Here is a 15,755-nt window from a genome sequence, read left to right as displayed (position 1 = left end):
CACAATGCTCCTCCTTAAAACCTAAAGATGTTTCGGGTTTTTACCTGCCATTGTAATGTACCACCAGCCACCAGTATCTTTAATTTTCAAAGCCAATCAGTTTGGTTTTGTGACGTGAAAAGATGTTTTTAAGCTTCGCTCGCTTCAAAGTACAACCTAGGCAGCAGTAATGCAAGCTTCAAACAACAGGTGCAGCACAGGCAGCACCTGAGTACCATTGCATTACTGACACTGTTACTGAAGAGGCAGAAGAGGTTCAAGCTTCAGTGCCTCAAGAACAGGCAACGCAAGGGCAGCAGAGTCTGATGGATTGTGAGAGCTTGGAAAATGACACTGTGTGCTGCGTGGAGCTAAAAATGCTGTATCCATAGTACTGTGCCAAGTTTTGGAGGCCACATCAGTGATATTGTGTTCTCTTAGGGAGACTTCACATGAGGTTCTGGAGGCCTATTCTGAAATATTGTGTCTGTCCCGGGAGACTCCTACGGAGTATTGTCATGTGCATCACACCACATACGAAACGTCATGTTCAGTTCTTCATGGCTTACCAAGAGGTTTGATACTACTCTTCCAATGTTTGAATAACATAACGCTTGAGGTGTAAAAAGGAGGGAGCGGTCCTAGCAGAGTAGGACTGGAGGGCTGTCTGTGTTGGTTTGTGAACATCCCAGTCAAAGAGGTGAAATGTGCAGCATCTGCCTCAAAACACATACACTACATATAAGACTCTCATGACTGACAGTGTCACCTGATTTGCACTATAAAAGTCACATACATCATGGGCCTGAGTAGCCCAAGTAGCTCGCCGTGATCATATAGTGGTTAGTACTCTGCGTTGTGGCCGCAGCAACCTCGGTTCGAATCCGAGTCACGGCATCGCGGGTGGCAATGTCATGGCAGTTGTGTGATATTTTTTATTTGCAATATACAGAGTATTATTATTTTTTAAATACCACCTGTCCCAAACACTTTGTTTCCTTTGATTTGTGAAATTGCCAGCTTTAATCATGAGAAGTCATTTCATTATGATGCCACAGCTGTGGGGCAGAAAAGACAGGGTGTTTTAATACATGCAATGCTTACTTTTAATGTACTCTTGGATGTTGTAGCCCGTGTAATTGTACAGAAATCGTTTTTGAGGAATGCAAAAACATTTCCTTGTGTAATAATACCTTTTCCGTGTGATTGACTTGGCCGGTTAGCTCAGTTGGTTAGAGTGTGGTGCTAATAACGCCAAGGTTGCGGGTTCGATCCCCGTACCGGCCAGTATTTTTCACAATTAAAATAGAAAAGTCATGCATTACAGTACAAGACGTTTAAAAACAACGTATAGGTTGTTTGTTTATTCTGGTCATTAACTGGGCTCTGATGGCTGATGTTTGTTCAAGGGTGAGTGTTGCTAGTACCATGTAAAGGGCACTGTGGTCTAACAGTCCCCAGCCTCCCTCTCCTATGGCTGGACGACCAGCCCGCTCCTTGGGTCTCTCAAAGTGCACTTTTTGAAGCCCTGTTTAAAGCTGGGACGCATCAACTAAAGGTGACACTTTCTCTCCAAAAGTGACGATTTCTCGGCTTCTCGTTGGGGTGTCCAGAGGTGACGAGAGGTGAAGGAAAGAGCACATGGGTTATGTAGGCATCATTAAATTGTCTGATATGTATTAGTGATCTTTAACATCGTTACACTCTTGTTTAGTTTAACGTATGTATAGCACACTCGTCCACCCGTGTAAATATTGCAAAATGAATACAGATATGTACACCTAATGATATACGTTTGTCGTGACCCTCTTTGTAATTTTTCCATACCATGTTCAGGTTTTTCTTTCTCCATTTTCTTGTCGTTAGTCGCTGGATAAAAATTTACAGACAGAAAAGTATGGAGTGCCTCACAGTGATACCAACACAGAAGGTACAATTGTTCCAAGTGAGTGGAAATAGGTGCTGTGGCTTAGTTGGTTAAAGCGCCTGTCTAGTAAACAGGAGATCCTGAGTTCGAATCTCAGCAGTGCCTTGTTTTTACACAACCTCATACAAGACTTTTTGTTTGATTAAAGACTCATTGTCTGCAAACACAATTTCTCCTATTATAATTATCCTCATGTGCACAATGCTCCTCCTTAAAACTTAAAGATGTTTCGGGTTTTTACCTGCCATTGTAATGTACCACCAGCCACCAGTATCTTTAATTTTCAAAGCCAATCAGTTTGGTTTTGTGACGTGAAAAGATGTTTTTAAGCTTCGCTCGCTTCAAAGTACAACCTAGGCAGCAGTAATGCAAGCTTCAAACAACAGGTGCAGCACAGGCAGCACCTGAGTACCATTGCATTACTGACACTGTTACTGAAGAGGCAGAAGAGGTTCAAGCTTCAGTGCCTCAAGAACAGGCAACGCAAGGGCAGCAGAGTCTGATGGATTGTGAGAGCTTGGAAAATGACACTGTGTGCTGCGTGGAGCTAAAAATGCTGTATCCATAGTACTGTGCCAAGTTTTGGAGGCCACATCAGTGATATTGTGTTCTCTTAGGGAGACTTCACGTGAGGTTCTGGAGGCCTATTCTGAAATATTGTGTCTGTCCCGGGAGACTCCTACGGAGTATTGTCATGTGCATCACACCACATACGAAACGTCATGCCCAGTTCTTCATGGCTTACCAAGAGGTTTGATACTACTCTTCCAATGTTTGAATAACATAACGCTTGAGGTGTAAAAAGGAGGGAGCGGTCCTAGCAGAGTAGGACTGGAGGGCAGTCTGTGTTGGTTTGTGAACATCCCAGTCAAAGAGGTGAAATGTGCAGCATCTGCCTCAAAACACATACACTACATATAAGACTCTCATGACTGTCAGTGTCACCTGATTTGAACTATAAAAGTCACATACATCATGGGCCTGAGTAGCCCAAGTAGCTCGCCGTGATCATATAGTGGTTAGTACTCTGCGTTGTGGCCGCAGCAACCTCGGTTCGAATCCGAGTCACGGCATCGCGGGTGGCAATGTCATGGCAGTTGGGTGATATTTTTTATTTGCAATATACAGAGTATTATTATTTTTTAAATAACACCTGTCCCAAACACTTTGTTTTCTTTGATTTGTGAAATTGCCAGCTTTAATCATGAGAAGTCATTTCATTATGATGCCACAGCTGTGGGGCAGAAGGGACAGGGTGTTTTAATACATGCAATGCTTACTTTTAATGTACTCTTGGATGTTGTAGCCCGTGTAATTGTGCAGAAATCGTTTTTGAGGAATGCAAAAACATTTCCTTGTGTAATAATACCTTTTCCGTGTGATTGACTTGGCCGGTTAGCTCAGTTGGTTAGAGCGTGGTGCTAATAACGCCAAGGTCGCCCCCGTACCGGCCAGTATTTTTCACAATTAAAATAGAAAAGTCATGCATTACAGTACAAGACGTTTAAAAACAACGTATAGAAAGTTTGTTTATTCTGGTCATTAACTGGGCTCTGATGGCTGATGTTTGTTCAAGGGTGAGTGTTGCTAGTACCATGTAAAGGGCACTGTGGTCTAACAGCCCCCAGCCTCCCTCTCCTATGGCTGGACGACCAGCCCGCTCCTTGGGTCTCTCAAAGTGCACTTTTTGAAGCCCTGTTTGAAGCTGGGACGCATCAACTAAAGGTGACACTTTCTCTCCAAAAGTGACGATTTCTCGGCTTCTCGTTGGGGTGTCCAGAGTGACGAGAGGTGAAGGAAAGAGCACATGGGTTATGTAGGCATCATTAAATTGTCTGCTATGTATTAGTGATCTTTAACATCGTTACACTCTTGTTTAGTTTAACATATGTATAGCATACTCGTCCACCCGTGTAAATATTGCAAAATGAATACAGATATGTACACCTAATGATATACGTTTGTCGTGACCCTCTTTGTAATTTTTCCATACCATGTTCAGGTTTTTCTTTCTCCATTTTCTTGTCGGTAGTAGCTGGATAAAAATTTAGAGACAGAAAAGTATGGAGTGCCTCACAGTGATACCAACACAGAAGGTACAATGGTTCCAAGTGAGTGGAAATAGGCGCTGTGGCTTAGTTGGTTAAAGCGCCTGTCTAGTAAACAGGAGATCCTGAGTTTGAATCTCAGCAGTGCCTTGTTTTTACACAACCTCATACAAGACTTTTTGTTTGATTAAAGACTCATTGTCTGCAAACACAATTTCTCCTATTATAATTATCCTCATGTACACAATGCTCCTCCTTAAAACCTAAAGATGTTTCGGGTTTTTACCTGCCATTGTAATGTACCACCAGCCACCAGTATCTTTAATTTTCAAAGCCAATCAGTTTGGTTTTGTGACGTGAAAAGATGTTTTTAAGCTTCGCTCGCTTCAAAGTACAACCTAGGCAGCAGTAATGCAAGCTTCAAACAACAGGTGCAGCACAGGCAGCACCTGAGTACCATTGCATTACTGACACTGTTACTGAAGAGGCAGAAGAGGTTCAAGCTTCAGTGCCTCAAGAACAGGCAACGCAAGGGCAGCAGAGTCTGATGGATTGTGAGAGCTTGGAAAATGACACTGTGTGCTGCATGGAGCTAAAAATGCTGTATCCATAGTACTGTGCCAAGTTTTGGAGGCCACATCAGTGATATTGTGTTCTCTTAGGGAGAATTCACGTGAGGTTCTGGAGGCCTATTCTGAAATATTGTGTCTGTCCCGGGAGACTCCTACGGAGTATTGTCATGTGCATCACACCACATACGAAACGTCATGTCCAGTTCTTCATGGCTTACCAAGAGGTTTGATACTACTCTTCCAATGTTTGAATAACATAACGCTTGAGGTGTAAAAAGGAGGGAGCGGTCCTAGCAGAGTAGGACTGGAGGGCTGTCTGTGTTGGTTTGTGAACATCCCAGTCAAAGAGATGAAATGTGCAGCATCTGCCTCAAAACACATACACTACATATAAGACTCTCATGACTGACAGTGTCACCTGATTTGCACTATAAAAGTCACATACATCATGGGCATGAGTAGCCCAAGTAGCTCTCCGTGATCGTATAGTGGTTAGTACTCTGCGTTGTGGCCGCAGCAACCTCGGTTCGAATCCGAGTCACGGCATCGCGGGTGGCAATGTCATGGCAGTTGGGTGATATTTTTTATTTGCAATATACAGAGTATTATTATTTTTTAAATAACACCTGTCCCAAACACTTTGTTTTCTTTGATTTGTGAAATTGCCAGCTTTAATCATGTGAAGTCATTTCATTATGATGCCACAGCTGTGGGGCAGAAGGGACAGGGTGTTTTAATACATGCAATGCTTACTTTTAATGTACTCTTGGATGTTGTAGCCCGTGTAATTGTGCAGAAATCGTTTTTGAGGAATGCAAAAACATTTCCTTGTGTAATAATACCTTTTCCGTGTGATTGACTTGGCCGGTTAGCTCAGTTGGTTAGAGCGTGGTGCTAATAACGCCAAGGTTGCGGGTTCGAACCCCGTACCGGCCAGTATTTTTCACAATTAAAATAGAAAAGTCATGCATTACAGTACAAGACGTTTAAAAACAACGTATAGGTTGTTTGTTTATTCTGGTCATTAACTGGGCTCTGATGGCTGATGTTTGTTCAAGGGTGAGTGTTGCTAGTACCATGTAAAGGGCACTGTGGTCTAACAGCCCCCATCCTCCCTCTCCTATGGCTGGACGACCAGCCCGCTCCTTGGGTCTCTCAACGTGCACTTTTTGAAGCCCTGTTTAAAGCTGGGACGCATCAACTAAAGGTGACACTTTCTCTCCAAAAGTGACGATTTCTCGGCTTCTCGTTGGGGTGTCCAGAGGTGACGAGAGGGGAAGGAAAGAGCACATGGGTTATGTAGGCATCATTAAATTGTCTGCTATGTATTAGTGATCTTTAACATCGTTACACTCTTGTTTAGTTTAACGTATGTATAGCACACTCGTCCACCCGTGTAAATATTGCAAAATGAATACAGATATGTACACCTAATGATATACGTTTGTCGTGACCCTCTTTGTAATTTTTCCATACCATGTTCAGGTTTTTCTTTCTCCATTTTCTTGTCGGTAGTCGCTGGATAAAAATTTACAGACAGAAAAGTATGGAGTGCCTCACAGTGATACCAACACAGAAGGTACAATTGTTCCAAGTGAGTGGAAATAGGCGCTGTGGCTTAGTTGGTTAAAGTGCCTGTCTAGTAAACAGGAGATCCTGAGTTCGAATCTCAGCAGTGCCTTGTTTTTAAACAACCTCATACAAGACTTTTTGTTTGATTAAAGACTCATTGTCTGCAAACACAATTTCTCCTATTATAATTATCCTCATGTACACAATGCTCCTCCTTAAAACCTAAAGATGTTTCGCGTTTTTACCTGCCATTGTAATGTACCACCAGCCACCAGTATCTTTAATTTTCAAAGCCAATCAGTTTGGTTTTGTGACGTGAAAAGATGTTTTTAAGCTTCGCTCGCTTCAAAGTACAACCTAGGCAGCAGTAATGCAAGCTTCAAACAACAGGTGCAGCACAGGCAGCACCTGAGTACCATTGCATTACAGACACTGTTACTGAAGAGGCAGAAGAGGTTCAAGCTTCAGTGCCTCAAGAACAGGCAACGCAAGGGCAGCAGAGTCTGATAGATTGTGAGAGCTTGGAAAATGACACTGTGTGCTGCGTGGAGCTAAAAATGCTGTATCCATAGTACTGTGCCAAGTTTTGGAGGCCACATCAGTGATATTGTGTTCTCTTAGGGAGACTTCACGTGAGGTTCTGGAGGCCTATTCTGAAATATTGTGTCTGTCCCGGGAGACTCCTACGGAGTATTGTCATGTGCATCACACCACATACGAAACGTCATGTCCAGTTCTTCATGGCTTACCAAGAGGTTTGATACTACTCTTTCGATGTTTGAATAACATAACGCTTGAGGTGTAAAAAGGAGGGAGCGGTCCTAGCAGAGTAGGACTGGAGGGCAGTCTGTGTTGGTTTGTGAACATCCCAGTCAAAGAGGTGAAATGTGCAGCATCTGCCTCAAAACACATACACTACATATAAGACTCTCATGACTGTCAGTGTCACCTGATTTGAACTATAAAAGTCACATACATCATGGGCCTGAGTAGCCCAAGTAGCTCGCCGTGATCGTATAGTGGTTAGTACTCTGCGTTGTGGCCGCAGCAACCTCGGTTCGAATCCGAGTCACGGCATCACGGGTGGCAATGTCATTGCAGTTGGGTGATCTTTTTTATTTGCAATATACAGAGTATTATTATTTTTTAAATAACACCTGTCCCAAACACTTTGTTTTCTTTGATTTGTGAAATTGCAGCTTTAATCATGAGAAGTCATTTCATTATGATGCCACAGCTGTGGGGCAGAAGGGACAGGGTGTTTTAATACATGCAATGCTTACTTTTAATGTACTCTTGGATGTTGTAGCCCGTGTAATTGTGCAGAAATCGTTTTTGAGGAATGCAAAAACATTTCCTTGTGTAATAATACCTTTTCCGTGTGATTGACTTGGCCGGTTAGCTCAGTTGGTTAGAGCGTGGTGCTAATAACACCAAGGTTGTGGGTTCGATCCCCGTACCGGCCAGTATTTTTCACAATTAAAATAGAAAAGTCATGCATTACAGTACAAGACGTTTAAAAACAACGTATAGGTTGTTTGTTTATTCTGGTCATTAACTGGGCTCTGATGGCTGATGTTTGTTCAAGGGTGAGTGTTGCTAGTACCATGTAAAGGGCACTGTGGTCTAACAGTCCCCAGCCTCCCTCTCCTATGGCTGGACGACCAGCCCGCTCCTTGGGTCTCTCAAAGTGCACTTTTTGAAGCCCTGTTTAAAGCTGGGACGCATCAACTAAAGGTGACACTTTCTCTCCAAAAGTGACGATTTCTCGGCTTCTCGTTGGGGTGTCCAGAGGTGACGAGAGGTGAAGGAAAGAGCACATGGGTTATGTAGGCATCATTAAATTGTCTGCTATGTATTAGTGATCTTTAACATCGTTACACTCTTGTTTAGTTTAACGTATGTATAGCACACTCGTCCACCCGTGTAAATATTGCAAAATGAATACAGATATGTACACCTAATGATATACGTTTGTCGTGACCCTCTTTGTAATTTTTCCATACCATGTTCAGGTTTTTCTTTCTCCATTTTCTTGTCGGTAGTCGCTGGATAAAAATTTACAGACAGAAAAGTATGGAGTGCCTCACAGTGATACCAACACAGAAGGTACAATTGTTCCAAGTGCGTGGAAATAGGCGCTGTGGCTTAGTTGGTTAAAGCGCCTGTCTAGTAAACAGGAGATCCTGAGTTTGAATCTCAGCAGTGCCTTGTTTTTACACAACCTCATACAAGACTTTATGTTTGATTAAAGACTCATTGTCTGCAAACACAATTTCTCCTATTATAATTCTCCTCATGTACACAATGCTCCTCCTTAAAACCTAAAGATGTTTCGGGTTTTTACCTGCCATTGTAATGTACCACCAGCCACCAGTATCTTTAATTTTCAAAGCCAATCAGTTTGGTTTTGTGACGTGAAAAGATGTTTTTAAGCTTCGCTCGCTTCAAAGTACAACCTAGGCAGCAGTAATGCAAGCTTCAAACAACAGGTGCAGCACAGGCAGCACCTGAGTACCATTGCATTACTGACACTGTTACTGAAGAGGCAGAAGAGGTTCAAGCTTCAGTGCCTCAAGAACAGGCAACGCAAGGGCAGCAGAGTCTGATGGATTGTGAGAGCTTGGAAAATGACACTGTGTGCTGCGTGGAGCTAAAAATGCTGTATCCATAGTACTGTGCCAAGTTTTGGAGGCCACATCAGTGATATTGTGTTCTCTTAGGGAGACTTCACGTGAGGTTCTGGAGGCCTATTCTGAAATATTGTGTCTGTCCCGGGAGACTCCTACGGAGTATTGTCATGTGCATCACACCACATACGAAACGTCATGTCCAGTTCTTCATGGCTTACCAAGAGGTTTGATACTACTCTTCCAATGTTTGAATAACATAACGCTTGAGGTGTAAAAAGGAGGGAGCGGTCCTAGCAGAGTAGGACTGGAGGGCAGTCTGTGTTGGTTTGTGAACATCCCAGTCAAAGAGGTGGAATGTGCAGCATCTGCCTCAAAACACATACACTACATATAAGACTCTCATGACTGACATTGTCACCTGATTTGAACTATAAAAGTCACATACATCATGGGCCTGAGTCGCCCAAGTAGCTCGCCGTGATCGTATAGTGGTTAGTACTCTGCGTTGTGGCCGCAGCAACCTCGGTTCGAATCCGAGTCACGGCATCGCGGTTGGCAATGTCGTGGCAGTTGGGTGATATGTTTTTATTTGCAATATACAGAGTATTATTATTTTTTAAATAACACCTGTCCCAAACACTTTGTTTTCTTTGATTTGTGAAATTGCCAGCTTTAATCATGAGAAGTAATTTCATTATGATGCCACAGCTGTGGGGCAGAAGGGACAGGGCGTTTTAATACATGCAATGCTTACTTTTAATGTACTCTTGGATGTTGTAGCCCGTGTAATTGTGCAGAAATCGTTTTTGAGGAATGCAAAAACATTTCCTTGTGTAATAATACCTTTTCCGTGTGATTGACTTGGCCGGTTAGCTCAGTTGGTTAGAGCGTGGTGCTAATAACGCCAAGGTCGCCCCCGTACCGGCCAGTATTTTTCACAATTAAAATAGAAAAGTCATGCATTACAGTACAAGACGTTTAAAAACAACGTATAGGTTGTTTGTTTATTCTGGTCATTAACTGGGCTCTGATGGCTGATGTTTGTTCAAGGGTGAGTGTTGCTAGTACCATGTAAAGGGCACTGTGGTCTAACAGCCCCCAGCCTCCCTCTCCTATGTCTGGACGACCAGCCCGCTCCTTGGGTCTTTCAAAGTGCACTTTTTGAAGCCCTGTTTGAAGCTGGGACGCATCAACTAAAGGTGACACTTTCTCTCCAAAAGTGACGATTTCTCGGCTTCTCGTTGGGGTGTCCAGAGGTGACGAGAGGTGAAGGAAAGAGCACATGGGTTATGTAGGCATCATTAAATTGTCTGCTATGTATTAGTGATCTTTAACATCGTTACACTCTTGTTTAGTTTAACGTATGTATAGCACACTCGTCCACCCGTGTAAATATTGCAAAATGAATACAGATATGTACACCTAATGATATACGTTTGTCGTGACCCTCTTTGTAATTTTTCCATACCATGTTCAGATTTTTCTTTCTCCATTTTCTTGTCGGTAGTAGCTGGATAAAAATTTAGAGACAGAAAAGTATGGAGTGCCTCACAGTGATACCAACACAGAAGGTACAATGGTTCCAAGTGAGTGGAAATAGGCGCTGTGGCTTAGTTGGTTAAAGCGCCAGTCTAGTAAACAGGAGATCCTGAGTTTGAATCTCAGCAGTGCCTTGTTTTTACACAACCTCATACAAGACTTTTTGTTTGATTAAAGACTCATTGTCTGCAAACACAATTTCTCCTATTATAATTATCCTCATGTACACAGTGCTCCTCCTTAAAACCTAAAGATGTTTCGGGTTTTTACCTGCCATTGTAATGTACCACCAGCCACCAGTATCTTTAATTTTCAAAGCCAATCAGTTTGGTTTTGTGACGTGAAAAGATGTTTTTAAGCTTCGCTCGCTTCAAAGTACAACCTAGGCAGCAGTAATGCAAGCTTCAAACAACAGGTGCAGCACAGGCAGCACCTGAGTACCATTGCATTACTGACACTGTTACTCAAGAGGCAGAAGAGGTTCAAGCTTCAGTGCCTCAAGAACAGGCAACGCAAGGGCAGCAGAGTCTGATGGATTGTGAGAGCTTGGAAAATGACACTGTGTGCTGCGTGGAGCTAAAAATGCTGTATCCATAGTACTGTGCCAAGTTTTGGAGGCCACATCAGTGATATTGTGTTCTCTTAGGGAGACTTCACGTGAGGTTCTGGAGGCCTATTCTGAAATATTGTGTCTGTCCCGGGAGACTCCTACGGAGTATTGTCATGTGCATCACACCACATACGAAACGTCATGTCCAGTTCTTCATGGCTTACCAAGAGGTTTGATACTACTCTTCCAATGTTTGAATAACATAACGCTTGAGGTGTAAAAAGGAGGGAGCGGTCCTAGCAGAGTAGGACTGGAGGGCTGTCTGTGTTGGTTTGTGAACATCCCAGTCAAAGAGGTGAAATGTGCAGCATCTGCCTCAAAACACATACACTACATATAAGACTCTCATGACTGACAGTGTCACCTGATTTGCACTATAAAAGTCACATACATCATGGGCCTGAGTAGCCCAAGTAGCTCGCCGTGATCGTATAGTGGTTAGTACTCTGCCTGCGTTGTGGCCGCAGCAACCTCGGTTCGAATCCGAGTCACGGCATCGCGGGTGGCAATATCATGGCAGTTGTGTGATATTTTTTATTTGCAATATACAGAGTATTATTTTTTTTTAAATAACACCTGTCCCAAACACTTTGTTTTCTTTGATTTGTGAAATTGCCAGCTTTAATCATGAGAAGTCATTTCATTATGATGCCACAGCTGTGGGGCAGAAGGGACAGGGTGTTTTAATACATGCAATGCTTACTTTTAATGTACTCTTGGATGTTGTAGCCCGTGTAATTGTGCAGAAATCGTTTTTGAGGAATGCAAAAACATTTCCTTGTGTAATAATACCTTTTCCATTTGATTGACTTGGCCGGTTAGCTCAGTTGGTTAGAGCGTGGTGCTAATAACGCCAAGGTTGTGGGTTCGATCCCCGTACCAGCCAGTATTTTTCACAATTAAAATAGAAAAGTCATGCATTACAGTACAAGACGTTTAAAAACAACGTATAGGTTGTTTGTTTATTCTGGTCATTAACTGGGCTCTGATGGCTGATGTTTGTTCAAGGGTGAGTGTTGCTAGTACCATGTAAAGGGCACTGTGGTCTAACAGTCCCCAGCCTCCCTCTCCTATGGCTGGACGACCAGCCCGCTCCTTGGGTCTCTCAAAGTGCACTTTTTGAAGCCCTGTTTAAAGCTGGGACGCATCAACTAAAGGTGACACTTTCTCTCCAAAAGTGACGATTTCTCGGCTTCTCGTTGGGGTGTCCAGAGGTGACGAGAGGTGAAGGAAAGAGCACATGGGTTATGTAGGCATCATTAAATTGTCTGCTATGTATTAGTGATCTTTAACATCGTTACACTCTTGTTTAGTTTAACGTATGTATAGCACACTCGTCCACCCGTGTAAATATTGCAAAATGAATACAGATATGTACACCTAATGATATACGTTTGTCGTGACCCTCTTTGTAATTTTTCCATACCATGTTCAGATTTTTCTTTCTCCATTTTCTTGTCGGTAGTAGCTGGATAAAAATTTAGAGACAGAAAAGTATGGAGTGCCTCACAGTGATACCAACACAGAAGGTACAATGGTTCCAAGTGAGTGGAAAGAGGCGCTGTGGCTTAGTTGGTTAAAGCGCCTGTCTAGTAAACAGGAGATCCTGAGTTTGAATCTCAGCAGTGCCTTGTTTTTACACAACCTCATACAAGACTTTTTGTTTGATTAAAGACTCATTGTCTGCAAACACAATTTCTCCTATTATAATTATCCTCATGTACACAATGCTCCTCCTTAAAACCTAAAGATGTTTCGGGTTTTTACCTGCCATTGTAATGTACCACCAGCCACCAGTATCTTTAATTTTCAAAGCCAATCAGTTTGGTTTTGTGACGTGAAAAGATGTTTTTAAGCTTCGCTCGCTTCAAAGTACAACCTAGGCAGCAGTAATGCAAGCTTCAAACAACAGGTGCAGCACAGGCAGCACCTGAGTACCATTGCATTACTGACACTGTTACTGAAGAGGCAGAAGAGGTTCAAGCTTCAGTGCCTCAAGAACAGGCAACGCAAGGGCAGCAGAGTCTGATGGATTGTGAGAGCTTGGAAAATGACACTGTGTGCTGCGTGGAGCTAAAAATGCTGTATCCATAGTACTGTGCCAAGTTTTGGAGGCCACATCAGTGATATTGTGTTCTCTTAGGGAGACTTCACGTGAGGTTCTGGAGGCCTATTCTGAAATATTGTGTCTGTCCCGGGAGACTCCTACGGAGTATTGTCATGTGCATCACACCACATACGAAACGTCATGTCCAGTTCTTCATGGCTTACCAAGAGGTTTGATACTACTCTTCCAATGTTTGAATAACATAACGCTTGAGGTGTAAAAAGGAGGGAGCGGTCCTAGCAGAGTAGGACTGGAGGGCTGTCTGTGTTGGTTTGTGAACATCCCAGTCAAAGAGGTGAAATGTGCAGCATCTGCCTCAAAACACATACACTACATATAAGACTCTCATGACTGACAGTGTCACCTGATTTGCACTATAAAAGTCACATACATCATGGGCCTGAGTAGCCCAAGTAGCTCGCCGTGATCGTATAGTGGTTAGTACTCTGCCTGCGTTGTGGCCGCAGCAACCTCGGTTCGAATCCGAGTCACGGCATCGCGGGTGGCAATGTCATGGCAGTTGTGTGATATTTTTTATTTGCAATATACAGAGTATTATTTTTTTTTAAATAACACCTGTCCCAAACACTTTGTTTTCTTTGATTTGTGAAATTGCCAGCTTTAATCATGAGAAGTCATTTCATTATGATGCCACAGCTGTGGGGCAGAAGGGACAGGGTGTTTTAATACATGCAATGCTTACTTTTAATGTACTCTTGGATGTTGTAGCCCGTGTAATTGTGCAGAAATCGTTTTTGAGGAATGCAAAAACATTTCCTTGTGTAATAATACCTTTTCCATTTGATTGACTTGGCCGGTTAGCTCAGTTGGTTAGAGCGTGGTGCTAATAACGCCAAGGTTGTGGGTTCGATCCCCGTACCGGCCAGTATTTTTCACAATTAAAATAGAAAAGTCATGCATTACAGTACAAGACGTTTAAAAACAACGTATAGGTTGTTTGTTTATTCTGGTCATTAACTGGGCTCTGATGGCTGATGTTTGTTCAAGGGTGAGTGTTGCTAGTACCATGTAAAGGGCACTGTGGTCTAACAGTCCCCAGCCTCCCTCTCCTATGGCTGGACGACCAGCCCGCTCCTTGGGTCTCTCAAAGTGCACTTTTTGAAGCCCTGTTTAAAGCTGGGACGCATCAACTAAAGGTGACACTTTCTCTCCAAAAGTGACGATTTCTCGGCTTCTCGTTGGGGTGTCCAGAGGTGACGAGAGGTGAAGGAAAGAGCACATGGGTTATGTAGGCATCATTAAATTGTCTGCTATGTATTAGTGATCTTTAACATCGTTACACTCTTGTTTAGTTTAACGTATGTATAGCACACTCGTCCACCCGTGTAAATATTGCAAAATGAATACAGATATGTACACCTAATGATATACGTTTGTCGTGACCCTCTTTGTAATTTTTCCATACCATGTTCAGATTTTTCTTTCTCCATTTTCTTGTCGGTAGTAGCTGGATAAAAATTTAGAGACAGAAAAGTATGGAGTGCCTCACAGTGATACCAACACAGAAGGTACAATGGTTCCAAGTGAGTGGAAAGAGGCGCTGTGGCTTAGTTGGTTAAAGCGCCTGTCTAGTAAACAGGAGATCCTGAGTTTGAATCTCAGCAGTGCCTTGTTTTTACACAACCTCATACAAGACTTTTTGTTTGATTAAAGACTCATTGTCTGCAAACACAATTTCTCCTATTATAATTATCCTCATGTACACAATGCTCCTCCTTAAAACCTAAAGATGTTTCGGGTTTTTACCTGCCATTGTAATGTACCACCAGCCACCAGTATCTTTAATTTTCAAAGCCAATCAGTTTGGTTTTGTGACGTGAAAAGATGTTTTTAAGCTTCGCTCGCTTCAAAGTACAACCTAGGCAGCAGTAATGCAAGCTTCAAACAACAGGTGCAGCACAGGCAGCACCTGAGTACCATTGCATTACTGACACTGTTACTGAAGAGGCAGAAGAGGTTCAAGCTTCAGTGCCTCAAGAACAGGCAACGCAAGGGCAGCAGAGTCTGATGGATTGTGAGAGCTTGGAAAATGACACTGTGTGCTGCGTGGAGCTAAAAATGCTGTATCCATAGTACTGTGCCAAGTTTTGGAGGCCACATCAGTGATATTGTGTTCTCTTAGGGAGACTTCACGTGAGGTTCTGGAGGCCTATTCTGAAATATTGTGTCTGTCCCGGGAGACTCCTACGGAGTATTGTCATGTGCATCACACCACATACGAAACGTCATGTTCAGTTCTTCATGGCTTACCAAGAGGTTTGATACTACTCTTCCAATGTTTGAATAACATAACGCTTGAGGTGTAAAAAGGAGGGAGCGGTCCTAGCAGAGTAGGACTGGAGGGCTGTCTGTGTTGGTTTGTGAACATCCCAGTCAAAGAGGTGAAATGTGCAGCATCTGCCTCAAAACACATACACTACATATAAGACTCTCATGACTGACAGTGTCACCTGATTTGCACTATAAAAGTCACATCCATCATGGGCCTGAGTAGCCCAAGTAGCTCGCCGTGATCATATAGTGGTTAGTACTCTGCGTTGTGGCCGCAGCAACCTCGGTTCGAATCCGAGTCACGGCATCGCGGGTGGCAATGTCATGGCAGTTGTGTGATATTTTTTATTTGCAATATACAGAGTATTATTATTTTTTAAATACCACCTGTCCCAAACACTTTGTTTCCTTTGATTTGTGAAATTGCCAGCTTTAATCATGAGAAGTCATTTCATTATGATGCCACAGCTGTGGGG

At 42.9% G+C, this 15,755-nt stretch overlaps 12 non-coding genes across 12 annotated transcripts; all 12 read left to right on the top strand.

The window, feature by feature from the left end:
* Nucleotides 1-1,192: 1,192 nt before the first annotated feature.
* TRNAI-AAU (transfer RNA isoleucine (anticodon AAU)) lies at nucleotides 1,193-1,266 on the top strand. The gene has a single exon. It is a non-coding gene; the product is annotated as a tRNA-Ile (tRNA).
* Nucleotides 1,267-1,937: 671 nt separating this feature from the next.
* On the top strand, nucleotides 1,938-2,011 carry TRNAT-AGU (transfer RNA threonine (anticodon AGU)). The gene has a single exon. It is a non-coding gene; the product is annotated as a tRNA-Thr (tRNA).
* Nucleotides 2,012-4,030: 2,019 nt separating this feature from the next.
* TRNAT-AGU (transfer RNA threonine (anticodon AGU)) lies at nucleotides 4,031-4,104 on the top strand. The gene has a single exon. It is a non-coding gene; the product is annotated as a tRNA-Thr (tRNA).
* Nucleotides 4,105-5,388: 1,284 nt separating this feature from the next.
* Nucleotides 5,389-5,462, top strand: TRNAI-AAU (transfer RNA isoleucine (anticodon AAU)). The gene has a single exon. It is a non-coding gene; the product is annotated as a tRNA-Ile (tRNA).
* A 671-nt stretch (nucleotides 5,463-6,133) lies between these two features.
* TRNAT-AGU (transfer RNA threonine (anticodon AGU)) lies at nucleotides 6,134-6,207 on the top strand. Its single transcript has one exon. It is a non-coding gene; the product is annotated as a tRNA-Thr (tRNA).
* An 896-nt stretch (nucleotides 6,208-7,103) lies between these two features.
* TRNAH-GUG (transfer RNA histidin (anticodon GUG)) lies at nucleotides 7,104-7,175 on the top strand. The gene has a single exon. It is a non-coding gene; the product is annotated as a tRNA-His (tRNA).
* Nucleotides 7,176-8,235: 1,060 nt separating this feature from the next.
* TRNAT-AGU (transfer RNA threonine (anticodon AGU)) lies at nucleotides 8,236-8,309 on the top strand. Its single transcript has one exon. It is a non-coding gene; the product is annotated as a tRNA-Thr (tRNA).
* An 896-nt stretch (nucleotides 8,310-9,205) lies between these two features.
* Nucleotides 9,206-9,277, top strand: TRNAH-GUG (transfer RNA histidin (anticodon GUG)). Its single transcript has one exon. It is a non-coding gene; the product is annotated as a tRNA-His (tRNA).
* A 1,053-nt stretch (nucleotides 9,278-10,330) lies between these two features.
* Nucleotides 10,331-10,404, top strand: TRNAT-AGU (transfer RNA threonine (anticodon AGU)). Its single transcript has one exon. It is a non-coding gene; the product is annotated as a tRNA-Thr (tRNA).
* A 2,033-nt stretch (nucleotides 10,405-12,437) lies between these two features.
* On the top strand, nucleotides 12,438-12,511 carry TRNAT-AGU (transfer RNA threonine (anticodon AGU)). The gene has a single exon. It is a non-coding gene; the product is annotated as a tRNA-Thr (tRNA).
* Nucleotides 12,512-13,799: 1,288 nt separating this feature from the next.
* Nucleotides 13,800-13,873, top strand: TRNAI-AAU (transfer RNA isoleucine (anticodon AAU)). Its single transcript has one exon. It is a non-coding gene; the product is annotated as a tRNA-Ile (tRNA).
* A 671-nt stretch (nucleotides 13,874-14,544) lies between these two features.
* On the top strand, nucleotides 14,545-14,618 carry TRNAT-AGU (transfer RNA threonine (anticodon AGU)). The gene has a single exon. It is a non-coding gene; the product is annotated as a tRNA-Thr (tRNA).
* The last annotated feature ends 1,137 nt before the right edge of the window (nucleotides 14,619-15,755 follow it).

This window comes from Lissotriton helveticus, chromosome 12 (assembly GCF_964261635.1).
Source record: "Lissotriton helveticus chromosome 12, aLisHel1.1, whole genome shotgun sequence".
Lineage (NCBI taxonomy): Eukaryota > Metazoa > Chordata > Amphibia > Caudata > Salamandridae > Lissotriton > Lissotriton helveticus.
Note: the sequence above shows the minus strand (reverse complement) of the source record. Positions and strands in the feature narration are given on the sequence as shown.